This window comes from Cavia porcellus, unplaced genomic scaffold (assembly GCF_034190915.1).
Source record: "Cavia porcellus strain 051 isolate PalLab524CR breed Dunkin Hartley unplaced genomic scaffold, mCavPor4.1 scaffold_4, whole genome shotgun sequence".
NCBI lineage: Eukaryota > Metazoa > Chordata > Mammalia > Rodentia > Caviidae > Cavia > Cavia porcellus.
This window is the reverse complement of record NW_026947487.1, coordinates 11272535-11288509: the sequence shown is the minus strand read 5'-3', so window position 1 is coordinate 11288509 and position 15975 is coordinate 11272535. Positions and strand designations below refer to the sequence as shown.

At 32.0% G+C, this 15975-nt stretch overlaps 1 pseudogene; it reads left to right on the top strand.

The window, feature by feature from the left end:
- The first annotated feature begins 679 nt into the window (after positions 1–679).
- Positions 680–15975, top strand: part of LOC100735592 (eukaryotic translation initiation factor 2 subunit 2-like) — a 30513-nt pseudogene continuing 15217 nt past the window's right edge.

The window sequence follows — 15975 nt, the reverse complement described above, 5'->3', positions numbered from 1 at the left end:
GAAATAGTTGATCAAGTTACAAAAGTGAAGCATGCAAAGTAGACATTCAAATTACAAGACTGCAAACAGTTCTGATATTATTATATAAATCATATATATATATACATATATATAATTTTTGACTCAGATTTCTGACCCTTGACTATAGGGAAGAAGTAAAAGTTATTAATCATTTGTGATGAATCAAATACCTAAATATAAACATTAATAATGTCAAACTTTTAAAAGAATCATAGAAGGCAATCAGCAGGATATTGGGTGTGGCAGTGGTTTCATGGCTGTGACACCAAAAGGCCAATCAAGATGAGGATAGTGATACTGAATTATATCCAATTTTTTTAAATTTCTATGTTAAAGAACATGGTACATAGTGTGAAAAAAATAACCAACAGCAGTTCTGGGGGGAAATGGCAGCTTGATAGGAAGCTGAATAGAGAACTCTGTGGAAGAAAACAGCTCAGATGCTAGAATTTGACAATATGGAGAGGGCCAGAAATTGGAAAATGATTCTTATTAAGCCAGGAGGAAACCAAAGGGAAAAATAAAAACAGGAAAAGGAAGGAAAAGCATGGGTGGATGGCTGAAGCCCAACACGCTCACTGAGACCTGTTCTGCACTGTGCTGGGTGTACCCTAGAGTGGGATGATCCAAAGTTGAATTGAAGCCACAGCTACTGATAATGGGAGTCTATGAGTCCCAGGCCCTTGATGGGAAGATGAAGCACAGTGTGAAGTGGACCCAAGATGGAGAACTTTATTGGCTCTTGGCGAGCACTGGAAATTGGGTCCCGGGACCCCGTGGGGCAACCGGAACCATCTGGCCACACCTGAGGAGTCCACAGAGAGGACCATGCACCTGGGTGCCAAAGCCAGGCACTGGGCAGCTTTTTGAAAAGGCCGGAAGAGGCTGATCTAGACACGGAAAAACCACATCAAGCTAGAGTCTACCTCTGAGGAGGAAGGAAAAATGCGAGTGGAGGGGTGGAACCCTATGTGCTCACTGAAACCAGGCCGCTCTGTGCTGGGAGTGCAATGGAGTCAGGTGATTCAAGGTCTAGTTGAAGCCATGGCCACTGATAACAGGAATTGTTGAGTCCTGAGCCTTTGGCAGGAAGACATGATGCAGCATAGACTGGAGCCAAAATGGAAAACTGCACTGATTCCTGTTGAGTACTGAGGATTGGGTCCCGTGGCGGCTGTTGCCGGCTGAAAGACATATTGGAGTTGGGCAGATCCCGGCACCATAGCCGTGTCAGCCAGCTGCCCCTGGTGCAGAGAGGGCTGGTGGAATCTGCTGCAGCTGTGCTAAGTCTCTGGTTGGGACTCAGTAGCCAAAAAGATCACAACTCTGTGACGTCTACAAGGTACAGCATAAGTCCCTGAAGGAAACTGAGGGTCAGCTGGCTCAGAGGCTAGAGGCTAGCTGGCGCCGTCCCTACATCCCTGCATGTACCTCAGATAATAGCAAATTGGGGAGGGCAGCAAAACCCCAGTCAGCACTCTTTGGAAAGACCCTAAGCAATACTGAGAGGGCCAGAGACCACCAGGACACACCTGCCTGAAAGAAACCAGAAGCATGACAAGAGATAGAAATAAAAATAAAACCTCCAGCCCCTGACCCTGGGAAAATAAGCACAGGAGAGGTAAATACAGAAGAGAATCAGTGCGGGAATCATACCATATTAGACACAGTACCAGCGGACATAAAGAAATAGCTTTGTGACCACATAGATGAATTTAAATCTGTACTTCTGATCCAAGTGAGGCAAGGTATATAAAGATTAATTAAAGAAATGATAAGTCCCTCCCAAGAGAACACAGAGGAATGAAGGAACTCAGAAAAAGAAGAAAAACATTTGATGAAGAATATAAACAAAGTCTAGAATACATGAAACAGATCCAAAGAGATTAGCAGGAAACTAAAAACTCCATTAAAAGCTGGCAAAATGCCTTGACAGAAACTAAAGTTAGCCTTTTGAAACTTGAAAAGAGATCGATGATATGTGATCATGAAAGAAAAGATCTCTTAAAAATAATAAGGAAACAGGAAGGAACAATTCAAAGTCTAGAAGATGACAAGAAGATTTATAACTCAATAATAAAAAATGTGAGCCAAGTAGCAGGAGTAACTTCAAATGAACTACAAAGACCATTCACAGATATAATTCAGAAAAACTTACCAGAATAAGGAGTTGACTAATTTTATAATTTAACATATACTTAATCATTAGTGATGTTATATAACCAGTAATCAACAGATATTCATAAGTAGTACATATATAAGTTCCATAATAATAGATGATATAAAATGAACAAAACAGTATATAAAAAGTGATAGACATTTGAAATATGTGCAAGTTAATTATAATAAGCAAAACTTATTGCAGAGTACTTAGTTCATTAAAGTTGAAACTAATAGGAAAGAACTAATTTCTTCTTTTGTTTTTTATTTTCTGTTTTTTGAGACAGGGCTTGCCTGCCTAATTCACTATGGAGACCAGGATGACCTTGAACTTACATTGATTCTGCTGCCTCAGCCCCCCACTTACTGGGATTACAGGCATGCACCACTACGTCTGGTAAAATTCATTTGTGCTTAAGGAGAGAAAGTATAGTCTGGCTGGTTGGATGCCTGACGTGTGATATCTTCTATAAGGAAATATTCTTTAAATTAGTTTCATTAAAATTAAGGCATGAAACTAAAACTGCTTTTCCACAATTGTGTCCATCAGTGTATTAAGAGACATTACCTTCAAAATGTGTTGCAAAACCAAATAAACTTTTGAATAACTGAATTAAGAATAAGTTTAGAACAGTTTCATAGTAATGTTTTAATTATCAATTTTAGTCTACCACAATAGGGTTGGCCAACAGAGCAGTAAAATATAAAATGTAAGCGAAATTTGAATTTTAGATAGTCAGTAATTCTATACTTTGCTGTATTTGGCACATGCTTTTTCTAAAAAAAAAAATACTTATTTCATCGGCTACTCAAATTTATTTGGATGTACTGTATCTGGGAATCTTAAGAACACTCAAATTTCACTGGACATAATTTAAGTGGCAACCATCTATGTGCTTATTCAAGGATGAGACACTGCATGTCCCAGCCAAAGTTTACTTTGGTAGAAAATTTGGCAAGGAAAAGTTTCAAAAACATGTAGTTTGTAGACAACTGTAATCTTGTTTATTATTAGCATATGCTCAGAGTACATAATGTTTACATTCCTTATAGATAGTCAGTAAGCGTATATTACACCTCTTAATTCTTTTTATCATTCCTTTCCCACTCCCGTTCCCTCCATCTCTGGATCTCCTTCCTCTTTGAAAAGTATCTACCTCCCTAATTCTTATTATCTAGCTTTATTTTGTTCTTTACTTACAATTTTAATTTCTCATCTAAGAAAATTATGTGATATTTAAGCTAGGTGTCTGATTTCACATAATGTAATTGTCTCAAGGTGCATCCTTTTTCCACAATTATGTCATTTATTCTTCTTTATAGCAGAGTAGTACCCCACTGTACATACTACTACCACTATGAATTGTGCTGCTCTAAACATGGGTAAACACTATGATGCTCTAAACACTAACACAATGACAAAAATTCTCTCAGAAAAGTATCTGGATGAGGAATAACTGAGTCAAATGAAATTTCTAGTATTAGTTTTAATTCTCTTTAAGACTTTTCAGTTGAAATGAAATTCTGAATTAAGGCTGATTTGAGAAAAAAGAAAAATAGCATAAACATTTAATATCTATTTGCTGTTTGCTCACGAGAAATCTATGCCATAACGCATTCCTTAATGCCACGGGAAAAACATAATAAGCTCTATTTTTCCAGTGAAACACTCTGGTACTAGCGAGATCTTTTAAGACTGAAGAGCTTGTCGGTAGTGAACTTGAGATTTGAACACTACGAATTTATGACCTATTTCTTCCACTACCAGACTTAACCGATACTAGTTCCCTCATTTTTTTAAATTTCCCAAACTACATAAATATATTATAGCATCAGTGAGCAGACTGAATTTTTATTGAGAATTGGTTCTTCTTTGATGCCATTTTAGAGATATTTTTCTTAGTCTTTCATTATTGAGCTTATAAATCATCTGGTTATCAAATATAGACAGAAATATTCATGTGACCATGTATTGAAAAACCTTAAGGAGAACTTTTCATTCTTTCCTAAGCATAGTTTTAACAATTAAGATTCATTTTCATTTAAAGTATTAATGTGGATTTATATTTAAAGTAAGTTATCAAGGCAATAGAATGGGTTATGCAAATATTTATGTAAATACTTTGTGTAGTAAAATTGATGTATTGCAAAACTGAAATATATAAGTTTAGGATTTGGAAGGCTTTACTTCTGATTTCTGCTTTTTTTCTTTTACTGTAGCAAAATTATATGCTAACATTATTATATATATTTTTTTACAAAAATAAATTATAAATGTGATTTTTAAACTTATTGTTTAGAAGGCCTTTTAGCAATCCTTTTCAGAGTTGGTTTCTTCCTGAATTTGAGGTCGCTGTCTGTACGATCACTTACCAGTGCAGTTGGGATGTGCAGACCTTGCTGTAGACATTTCGTAGGTATGGAGAGATAATGGCAGATGTGACAGTCGTAACAAGAAAGTCTGCAAGCAACTTGTTTAAATTACAAGAAATGAGAAGCCAGGGATAGTTAGCATTTCTGAAATAGGACTTTTTATAGCTGAATTGTCCTTTAGACTGCACACATTATGCCGTTGTGGTCAAATTAACAAGGCTATCTAGTCAGAGCAGAGAATTTGAAGTCATATAAATTCAAAAATTGTAGAAAAACTTTCCAGACTAATTTCCTACCTTAATGTTATACAAGAATTAAAGAAAAAATAGGATATAATAACACTGTTTTTTTTGTCATATACTTTCTCTTATTACAGAGTTCCTAATAGGAAAATAGTTGATGTTTTATTCAAGTATGTGTATATCTATATATCTATATATATATATATATATATATATATATATATTACACACAAATTATATAAAAATGCTGTTCCACATAAACTTTTTATATGAAATTATTATGGAATATCAGAAATAAATATAAAAATGCTGTTTAATAAATAAATAAAACATAAAAGGAGGCTAGATTTTTAAAATTTCATTACATTATTGAGAATAGAAAAGTCACAAATATCAATCCTCTACCAATAATCAAAATCCATTGTAGAGTAACATAAACATATATCTTGTCAAATTTATAAATAAATAAACCATTATTTTATATACTTCATATTCCATGGGGAGAACCAATAGGCTTTACATAGTATTCATGAGATAAAATCACTTAAAGTAATGTGACAAATTAAATTATTTAAATCAGATGAACCTTTACTTCATTAATTATTTATTAATATGATTGTACAGTGATATATATCACTATATGAATGCACATAAATAATAGATTATATCCACCATAACAGGTAAGTATGCAACGGAATCTACTATCATGCCCTAGATATATTACTGCTGATTTTTTCCAATAAGTCTATGTCCCATCCTTGAAAATAGGGTACTGAGTGTAATTTAAATTATTTTTTAAATGCTTTTTCTTCATGGTAGCAATGTCTGAATAACTACATTTAATGGTGACCTCACCACACACAAATTTGAATGTGTGAAGATTTGTGAATGGTTACAAGAAATTATCAGCACAGTAAACATGGTAGAGACATTTTACCTTGAAAATTGACAAGGCAGAATGTTTCACATATTACAGAAAGCAAACTCTGGAAGGATCATATTATTTGGGCAAAATTCTATATTCTTTGATTACTTCAGCACTACAAGACTTAATTGAAATCTTGTGGAGATTGAATTTTCAGCCTTGTGTATATAGAAAACATAAATTCATCTTTTATTATTAATTATATTCCTAGTAGGCAGAAAACAATCTATAGAAGCATTAATAAATTATGAATTGTTAAAAATCTAAACTTTATATAAGTCTCACTTGTTAAAAGAATAAAAGGCTTGAGGACATGCTGTATAAGCCCAAAATCACTACAGGGGAAACAGCTTTTCCACTAGCTCATCTCTTTCCCATATTGACTGTCCATTGCACATAGAGCATCGTTGCTGTAGTATCTGCTTCAGGTCTGAGATCTCAGCAAGGAAAAGTACATACTCTTAACAAAAATGTATGCTCTATTATTATTATTATTATTATTATTATTATTATTATTATTATCATCATCATGCTCATTGCTATTATCTCACAAAACCCTTTTGAAGAACTTCCATCTTTTCCTCTCTTACTAGATCTCTTTTATATGATTAGAGAGTATAAAAAGTTAAATCATCAGTTTTCCTTCTTTACTGTTAGGAATGATGATGACAGACTTTAAAGTAAAGCATTCATAATACCTTCAAAAAGGATATAGTCAGGAACATATTAAGCTAGTCTTGTCACTGTCATTGTTTAAAACCATGAGAAAGTAAGCATTGGATATAGATTTCTTCTTTCTCAATTTTAACAGAACAATAAAATATAAATTTAATAGTTTTGTTTCTATGTTTTGGAGAAAATTCTTGTTACATGTTCCCTGGACAAGAATAAGACAACAAAAATGAATGACATAAGGAAATTATGTATACATATGTGTGTGTTTGTGTGTAAATAGTTAAAGCATGTAAAATTATATTTTCCTGAAAAATATGCAATTAGTGAGCATTTAAGCTGAGATTATCTTTACTACCAATTTCTTATACTATTTGTTCATGTTACTATTAGTTTCCAATTAAAGCAGCTGCATTTGTAATCCTACATGTATATTAAAAATATTAAAGTTCTCATCACTAAAGCAAGTCAGAATTGAGTTTTTATTGCTTTTTTAAAAGTTTCTTTACATAAGAAATCAAGTAGTTCTTTTCAAGAAGTTTGAATTTCTTGAAATTGGCTTTATGATTTATAGATGAAAGAGAATTCTTTGCCTATTCCTCTATTTGATTTTTAGGGAGAAAATGTGTTTGCTTAAAGACTCTGGGCTATATTGCATCCTTAATGAAATCAATAGTCTAGTACAGAGATCAAGGACGAGTGAGAGCCCTACCTACATATTTAAGCTGTGAACATTTCTTTCCTGTACAGAACTGTGATCACTATAGCCACCTCATATGTAAAATATTTCTCTGCAAGTTCTTTAACATAAACCTTTTTATATCATGCTGAGACATTTCTTGAATATTAGCAGAACTAAGTTATTTGCTAACTTTTAATAGAAATGTCAAGGTGACTATTGTGGAGAAAGAAAAAAATGGTGCTCTTATTGCTATAGCATTGAAACTGCTCTAAAACTATCTTTCAGCATATGTACATACAGAAATGAAGGGACAAACACTTTCATTATTCTATGCAGACTTAGAATTAATGCATTAAAGATTCACTGAGAATTCAATCCTTTAGAAATATCTGTCAATCACTTTTTACCTTATATTTATACATAAAGTATACAAAGAGGGGTGATTAACTACATGTTTGATAGGTCACAGTTATGTACATATTTATGGCGGTTATTTATTTGAAAATAGAAAAAGTGAACAAGAGTTATGTATTTGAATATCAGTTCACTTTAAAAGATCCAAGAATGTAAACTCTGCCCTGGAGAAACTCTGTGACAGTGGTCTTTTGGATTTGGCTCCAGGAGTTGCCTTTGAACCTTTACAAAACCAAACACACACACTCATACACACACACACACACACACACACACACACACACACACACGGGGATTGGGGGAGAGATAGAGAGAAATAATTTTTTTTTCTGAACTAATGTGTCTATAATTTTATTTGAGATTTATGTTTCCCCTAGTCTTGTTATTTTTATTTTTTAGCTGGTAGAGTGATCGCTGGTGATCAAAATAAAATATCCAATGTTTTCAAAAAAGTAATTTCAAAAACATTCAATATCTTTGTTAATAATAGCTGAATTTAGAATGATCAATAATTTAAATAAATTTCAAGATATACTGAATTTTATATTGTAATTCAAAAGATGAGGCTTAGGTGCATCAGGAATTAATCAGAGAGCCATTAGCTTCTGCTAAGAACTGTTGCTTTTTAAAATCAATCAGACTCTTAAGTAAAATACTTAAAGTTATTTACTTTGATGCTGAAAGTCTGAACGTCTCTTTAAACAATGACTCAACATAAGTCCTCTCTCAGTACACTGCTTCTTCCTGTTGCTTCATGCCACACTAGAGGTGAATGTGGGGGTCAGATTGGAAGGTAGTCCATTCTCTCGATCTTATTTTTGCTTCTTAAACATTAATTGTACATTACATTAAATGCTAACTGACTTTATTAGCATCTTCTTAGTATTTCAGGCTTTCATATGGAGGATTGTGGGACATTTCCTTGCAAGTTATTAAACTAACACACCAAATGTAAAGTAAATTGTCTCTGTTACCCCGTCCTATAAATTCATCATTTTCCTTCCACTATTAGAACATATGATATATACTTATTTAATTAATGCAAATCCATACTTTTGGATTCCCCAGTTCATTTCCCAGGGGGAAAAAAAACTTGATTTTCAAGGAAATTATAGTGTTACCTACCCTGAGAAACAGATCTGACTAAACTGCACTTCATTTGTCTCTCTGTGACTTCCTCTATTCCAGTATTTGTCACACTACATTATAAATATTTCAGGCTTCTTTAAGATATTGCATTCTACTGAAGGTGCAAGAATGTGCACTGCATTGATTCTTCAGATGCAGAAAAATGTAGCAGTAAAATAAATAAAACATAGCAATAAAAATTCAGCAATGAATTCTTATAGAATGTTAGAGCAAATGACATGCTGACTTACTATTCTAATTAATTGTTCTTTCCTATTCTATTAGTAAACTGAATTTTTAAAAATTCAGTTTTTAATAATTTTTAAAAATTTTGTAAAACAGGATGAAATATAGCATGCATAGCCACAAGGACACTGCAATTATTTAACAAGATTTCATAATTTTAGTATCAAATATAAAAATTTACAGAAAAATTTTAAAATGAGTCAATTTTGTCAGAACATTTCACCCACACAGGAAGATTTCTGAATAAGTCGTTTCTTGGAATTTTATTGGAAACTCCTAAAAATTGTCTATATTCTCCTAAAATTCATTATTTCAAAAATTCATAATCCTCTTAATTTTCAAAAAATCAATTAATAAAGATACAAATTACACTTCTCTAGCCACATTTTATCTGATAGTGTATTTATTACTAAGATATATAATGTTTTATTAGTAGAGATTTACTCCATAAAATAAACATTTATTTTTAAATTTGTGCTATGTCTAAGCATCTTGGTTGGTGCAATGCTCAAATGAGATATTCAAAGCCTTTCTAAAATATAATGTTCTAAATTTCTAGGGGCAATTTGTAGATACAAATGCATATACTAATGATGTAACTTAATTTCTGCAATATTTTTTCTCAATATATTTTCACATTTCTCTTGAAATAAGTGCTTCATATATTTGTACAATGAAGACAAAGTTTGCTATACTTTATAAGATTATAAAACATCATGTTTTCTCTAAAATAGTTCATATTTACCCTTAGCATTAAATTGATTATAACTCATTGCTGACTAAAAATATAGTTATAGCCAGCTATAAAGTGAATCAGTTCAAGTCTGTTTTGAAACTAAAGGTTTTTCCAGGTTAGTCTATTTTATAAAACACATTGCTTAACTATTAACGTTGAATTTCTAAATTCATTTGTGTTGACAAAAAGCAACATATTATTCCATTTCATTTAGGGACTTCTGTTAAACACTAATGGAGCCATTTTGTTCTACTAAGATTTTTTTTTCCCTCTGTGGTAACTCAGAGTTATAAAAACTTGAAAAGATGGATGAACTACAAAGAAAATGTTAGACATTATTTTAGGACAAAGCTGAAACATTTTGTTCTACTTTATAGAGATAAAATATGTCTTATGAGTTTTTGACCTGATGAGTCAATAATATCCACTTACACAATAATAAATAAGCATATGTAGGAATACAAAAGGATTTCTACAGAATCATGTATTTTGGTAGCCTTGGGCTTAATGTAACTGTTAGAGGACCAAAGAGTTGTGCAATGTTTAAAAATAACGTCAGATTTACCATTTGTTAGATATGAAATTCTATTTACATTTTCTCTATTCCAATTCTTCATTTCTGAATGTATACAATCAGAATTAATGTTTGTGATTTCTTTTTGCTACCAAATGTACAAAAGTATAAAATATATATTAGTACATTTTATGTTCAAACACTGTTTATTAATGTTCTCATTAAGATGTAGATTGTATTGTATATTTATCATCTGGTATATTAGAACAATATAATAATAAAAAAGAATGACAGTTTTCAGTCTTCTAAATGAAAAGCAAGCAATCAGGAAAATCTGTTTAACAAATAGATTATGTCAGCATAATTAATAACCTGTAATAATATTTTTAAAAATCAAAACCATATTTATTTGATGTCTTTAGTTGTTTGCTTATTTTTAATATTTAAAACTAAATATCTCTAAAATTTACATTCCATTATACTCTATTATATAAAGGCATATAACATGATAGTATAAGGTGAATGCTGAATATTTTCATCCATTATTAAAATACCTAAAATGTATTGATATTTCATTAGGATTAGAGATACTAACATACCATAGAGTATAATCAATATAGTTACTTTAATGTTTTAGCTTTTCTCAGTTTTTAGTTATGTACCAATATATACCTGGATATTTTTCCTGTTGTTTCAAAATTTCTCTGGAAATTAAACTTGAAAATAAGATAAAATAGCTATGACCAATTTTTAAATAACAGTGCTAGATAAATCTTGTGGCATAAAACTACATGAAAATTGTCATTTTTCTATAAAATGTTATCACACTTGCACTACCTGCATGAGGGAAGGTAAAGCTTTGGAGATGTAGAACATCTAGCTTTTTTGTCAGTGAAAGAACTATATATTTCTTCTCATCCTTTCTCTTTCCTAAGCTAGATGATTCTAACAGGTTGTTTATAGGCATTGAGTTGCCATAAGAGAGGAAAGTTTATCTTACTTTATTCCCAGGTATGCGTGGAACTATAACCATATACATACTCCTGCACATGGAAGTATAAAGGTGCTGCTTCATTCTCACCTAAGAGTCAGAAGGCAGGAAGCTGCCCCTAACAGCAAGGCACCAAGAGAGCTGTGGACAGTTATCCCAGATGCTTTTCCACTATTAAGGACAGTGGTGTGTTTCATTTAAATGGGAGAAACAATAGAAGCTATGGAATGTGACCACACAGAAATCATTATAAAGGAATTCACTTAAATTGATAGTCAACAAGAGCATGGCAATCCTTGTCAAAAGAAACTATGATTAAATTTTTATGACAAGATTGGACAGGGGCATTTAAGAAATCATCTGGACATTGTATCACCTAACATAACCAAGAAATTTGTACCTTACTTTATCTTTTTCTAATTCTGAAGAAACCATCAGTGTTCCCTCTAGGAGAGGGGTAGTACAAGACAATCAAAAGAACATTTCTGCAAACCTCAGTCCCACTTGTGCAACTGCTGACTGTAGGTCTCTCGTCAGGCCTTGGCTGAATGTGTAGAGGAAAGTTACTAGTTACTGAGAAGTTTGAAGATTCATTTATTATTAGGAGTCAAAGGTTATTGAATAAACACTATTTATTGCACTGATGTGGGATACAATTTTCTGATAATAATTTACAAGGTCCAAATTATATGGATAGATATATATACATATCTATGTACATATCCACATAGAAATATAAAACCATTAACTAAAATGTGACATAGGGACAGTGTCCTCATTTTTACATAAACTCATAGATACTTAGTGTCAGAATTTAATCATGTTTTAAAATCCATGTTTGCTAGTATCCTGAGCCCTGCCTGGTTATAATCTAGTATACATTGTGTTTTTTGTCCTAATATATATCATAATTTTCGTTTTATTTATTTTTTCACTACATCAAGTGCAAGGTCAGTGAACTATTTTGGGAAAATTTTATTAATACTAAGCCTTGGAAATTAAAGTGCATTTCAATAGAATTTCAAAGTATATTTCAACTCTTGTTTTTCTTTTTTTTTTTTTTTTTTATTTAAGAGGAAAAAGAGAAAAACACAAAACAAACCAAAGCGGCGTAAGGGTACACGCAATACAGAACTACAAAACAAAACAAAACAAAACAAAACAAAACAAAAAACCATAACAGTAAAAAATTACCTGCTAGTAGATTACACACTATTTTCTTGAAAATAGTTCCTCAAATCACAGTATCAAAGAACACAAGGTGGACATTCAAACAGGGAGACTGCAAACAGCTGTGTTCAATGTTCCAAAAACATTGATAAAGTCAGCTATTTAACACCCCCAAACACATTTGCTGTTATATCCGTTAGAGCTCTTTTTCTTTTTTTTTTTTCCCTCTCTTTTTTACAACAAAATTTACACATCTTGGATTTTATTACTCCTTAGTGCTTATTACTTTCTTTGGGGGGGGGGGGGAGAATACAGTCAAATATGGCAAAACAAAGCTGTCAGTCAATACCAAGGATAGACATAGCACATGGTGTAGAACAGAGTACAAGTTTATCAACAATGGTTATCAACGTTGTCCCTTGTTTCCTTAAAAAGAATTGTCTATCTTATTAGATATTATAAAGTTGGACAAAACAGTAGAGAACAAGACCAATAAAACTTAGGCATTGTAAATATTACAGGACTTCCAAAGAAGACAATAGTCAAACCAGAATGGGTATCTTAGTGAATCTTATTGTCTTCAAAGTATCAACTCTTGTTTTTCAGTGAGGCTAGGCTTCTGACTGTCCTTTGCAGGCATATTTCTTTTTCCTAGTACTGTAGCTGACTTTGCATGAGTGGATTTCTTCCTCTCTTGTAGTAATTTCCCTCATTTTGTGGTGCTTATTCTGTAAATTTGCAAAATAAAATTATTTTAAATTTCATAAATATTTAATTACATGTGTTTATAGTACAAGCAAGCATATTACCAAATTTCATGATTAATGACCTTTGATCATTGACTAATAACTGAAATTTATAACTATAAGAAAAGGACAGAGACACACAGTTTATATCATGAGAAAAAAAACTCACTTTCAAAAGATATATGTTGTTTCTGTATTATTAGAAAAAATATGTTCAAGATAGTAATTTCCTTGGTTGTGAATATAATTTCCATAAAACATTAAGCTACTAAATTTATTCAATAATAGTATACATAATATGCCCTGACATAACATAATACATTAGTCTTTTGATTTTTTTTTTTTTTGTGTATGTGTGTATGTGTGCTTTGGGGGACATGTAGAAACTACTGAGAAGAATCTCATAAAATTGCAAAGAAAACAGAAAGGATGATAGGGAAAAAAGAGTTGCAAGATCCCAAAAGAAATTAAGAGCTCTCTTATTGCTAATTAAAAGCTTTTTACTTTCTGTCCACGTGGACTGTACAGCTGCTTCAAATCCTTTTACTGCAAAGGAAACACATAAATTTAAAGACAATATTGAGCACAACACCTGGTTCTGAGTGTACCTGCAGTGATGAGACTATATTTCATACTGTCAGTAAATTAACATTTTTAGGGAACCCAAAAGATGATTTTTCCCTCACTAAACTTTTTCCATTGTTCCCCAGTGGTAAAGAATCAGTAGTTTTGCCTCCATTTTCTATACTAAATGTATCATAGTGTTGTTTGCTTCAGTGGTGCGGACACCTGCCTCCTGCTGTAAATGCTGTGTTCCAGCTCTGCAAGATTTCCCCAGGGCTTCTCACTCAATATTGGCCTGTAACTATGGCTTAATATCATGTCAAAATCTCTTAAGGAAGATACAGCCTGTCACCTCATTTTAGGATTGAATCTTCATCTTTTGAGATACTGAAAATATCCTTTTAGTGTTTGAAGCATGAGCAGACAAATAAAAGGCTAACAAGTCATTTGTAAAGATAATGGCTAGCAGCATGCATTTTCTTTTTCCTCCCCACTTTCCATTAAATGCTGATAAAGAAGAAAGAGTAAACTGCAGGCTCTAGTCTTCGTTATTTAGAAGCAGGTCAAAGGGAGCTTAAAACTCTAGTGTTTTGGACTTAGGGAAAAAAAATTTTTCAAATTCCTTGCCAGAGTTCAAGCATCACTGAGACATGGATGAGTTGTTGATTTTCCAAAATAATAATAATAATAATTAATAAAAATAATCTACAAGTTCATGATAGAAGTGTTTATGTTTAAATGTAGTTATTATTAGAGAAAATAAATGGTCCATGTCTAGCTCATATTGGCTATAGGTTTTGTTTGAAAAGAAACAGGAAACACTTTCTGAGTTGAGAGATTAAGAAGTTCTATGCACATTAGTAGAGAGGGTAAATTCTACATATTTGAATTGATTCATTTTATACAAGTGTCATAATTGAAGAATAAGTAATTTGAATATTTTTCACTGTAATGAATCAATTATTTCAATATATTTAAAGAATAGAAACCCAAGGACTCTCAATTTAATAATCACTAATGTAACTGACAGTATATTCCTAATGTGGAGAGCATTTCAAAAATATCACCGAGGCTGTAAAAGTTCATCTTTCTGTATGGGATTATTTAGTTTTCAGTATGATAGTAATTTTAGTTTTTCAAGTTGGTACACTGAATTTAAAATTCTCATTGCTTTGTAATAACTCTTGACCATCACTGATAGTTGAGCAACCTCAAAGTATAGAAGAGAAAAAGTTGTATGCAATAGAATTCAACTGTTTACACCAAAAACCCATTGACTCTTTTGTAAATATAAGAGATTATCTACCTTAATAAGAAACACTGGTAAAAGAGTGGGAACTGGAAGGTCTTAGGATCATATAGTGTTCACTAATCTTTGAAATTGGTTTTATTTTCTTTTTTTTTTTTTTTTTTTTTTTTTTTTTTTTATTTAAGGAGAAAAGAAAAAAAAACAGAAAGGGTACAAGTTATACAGATTTGCAGAAAAAAAAAATGAACAGTAGGAAATCACTAGTTAATGGATTACATATTGTCATCTTAGAAATAATTGTTCAAGTCACAAAATTAAAGCTTGTAGAGTGGACATTCCATCAATGATACTGCAAACAGTTCTGTTCAATGATCCAATAAAACTCTGTGATATCATTTTTTATCTTATACACTTAAATATACACGCAGTTATATAGTTTAGAGCACTTTCTTTTCCTCTCTTTTGTACAATGACTATTACACATTTTGGGTTTCATTGCTTCCACGGTTCTTATTACTTTTTTGGAAGAGAGTAAAACCAAATGTGACATAACAGAACAGAATCGGTCAAGTCAAAAGGGTGGACATAATAGATAATGTGAAAACATAATACAAGGTGATCAACAATGGTTACCATAATGCCTCCCACTATCTCTAATAGAATTGCCTGTATCGTTAGTTATAATACAATTGAACAAAACAGTAAAGAATAAAAGCGACAAAACCAAAACATTGGAGACATTGTAGGTCTTCAAAAGTAGATAAAAGTCAACGAGAATGGGCGTTATAATGAATCTCATTATCTTCACAGCTGATGCCTAAACTTTCGAACCTGATACTATCCAGCAAAACAGAATAGGGGAACATCAGTTAAAAACCAGATGGTGAGAGTAATACAGGGCTTTAAATCGAGGTAATGGAAAGTCAAAGTGGGTTACTATAATATATCCTGCTATTTTTTTTCCTTTAATTAAAAGGATAAAAATAAAAAAGTAAATAATGGAGTGGAGATTGAGATAAAAGAAGGCATAACAACGAAACAGCACAGATCAAAACATAACCATTTAAGCAGAATAGTGTTTCACCACCAGATAATCCTGACCTAAAAGTAGTTACCATATTGTCTCTTTCCTTGAAATCCTT